The sequence below is a fragment of the Pinus tabuliformis genome, chromosome 1_2, assembly GCF_031772625.1.
Source record: "Pinus tabuliformis cultivar Carrire ecotype Pingquan chromosome 1_2, CPIR1, whole genome shotgun sequence".
Lineage (NCBI taxonomy): Eukaryota > Viridiplantae > Streptophyta > Pinopsida > Pinales > Pinaceae > Pinus > Pinus tabuliformis.
In genome coordinates, this window is record NC_142298.1 from 779055010 (window position 1) to 779056635 (window position 1626).

Sequence of the window (1626 nt, forward strand, 5' to 3'; positions counted from 1 at the left end):
AGTTAATATATATTTTTATTAATTAAATTATATATATATATATATATATATATATATCTATATATATATATTGATAATTAATATTATGAAATATATATTAGCAAATCTCATCAAGTTAGTCTTGTATTCATTTGACATAGGATTTTGTATAACTATGCTCTTGTTGCAGCATGCACTAGTGATTAAGAGATTTGAACACTAAACACCTCCTTACACTATTCTTTTTTACAAAACCATTACTAATTAAACTACCACTAAGACTTATGTTACATATAATATTATTAAATCATACTTTATTTACATTATTTTATATATAACATTACTAAATCTAATTATACTTTATTTACATTATTTTATATCTAATATTACTAAATCTTATCTCTTTATATATAGGCATACTCTAAAAAAAAGACTTTTGAGTCAGAATTAGGCCAAACAATAAGACTATGTTCAAAGGAATTATGCCAAAAAAAATTGCTTGTGTGTATTTTTTTCTTAGGGAAACCTGTTACACCAATTTATTTCGAGACAGTCAACTACTATCCACAAATACACTGGCTCATATAAATTCCATAGAGTGTGACCTAACATATTAAATTTAAAATTTAATTATTTGGAAACTGTAAAATTTTACACTTTTATTGAAATAAAAACAAATTAACTCCAAAGCAATTATGATATAACCTAAAGAAAAGCAGGTCTAATACAAACTTTCCTTGTCCTTGAACTTTTATGTAATCAACATACAAAGCCTCCAACTCCAATACAGACGACATTTCTTGAGAGTACGACTTCTCTATTGGTAATAATTCACTGCATTTGTTAACGATTTGGTTTTTATCAGTCTCAGCAACAACAGGGGTAGACATTGGCGGGACCCCTTCTTTCTGTACATGAATCGAGCCTCTCGACGATGTACGTTTCAAGTGCCGAGGTGGGAGTACTGGAATGATATTCGTCTAGTTGTTGGATTCGGCGATGGCAATCGGAAAGCTGGCTACTAGATGTGGTTGAGGAGATTTCAAAGGAGCCAATGGAAAAGTTGGGGTTGGAAGTAAGTGGATTAGCTAAACCGGCGTGGGCCTGACAACACTTGAAGGAATTGCAAACAATTTCAAGGGGGAAGTTGAGAATGGCGTTGAAACCTCTCATGGCAAAGGAAGCCTGATCATAAGCCATGGCCACCTCCTCTCTTGTTTCAAACGTTCTCAACCATACATGGACTCCATGCCTCGTCGAATCCCTTATCTCCGACAGGGATTTTCCCCACGGACACTTCCTCACTCCTCTATAATGCATTTCACTTGCTTTCGAGACCGAGCACTATAAATCCGAAGCCCTAGGCACACTTGAATTTCCACTGCAGCTTGTGCATGAGCTTGAGTGCCGAATCCAATGTTTCAATTGCAGTTGACACATTTCTCATTAGGGATATGGGCAACATCTTCTGGCTCAAGGAAATAGAAGTAGAGTGGGACTATTCATTTATGTCGGGCGGGACTACCCAATTTGAATTCAAAATTTTGGGTGGCACTTACTAATTTGAAATGTTGGACGGGGACTGGGCCATTGAATGAATGTACGTGGATGTATTGAATGAAGGGTTGAAGTCCAAGCAGTGCAATC

At 35.1% G+C, this 1626-nt stretch overlaps 1 pseudogene; it reads right to left on the reverse strand.

Moving 5' to 3' along the window:
• Positions 1-638: 638 nt before the first annotated feature.
• On the reverse strand, positions 639-1419 carry LOC149208181 (uncharacterized; annotated as a pseudogene).
• Between the last annotated feature and the right edge of the window lie 207 nt (positions 1420-1626).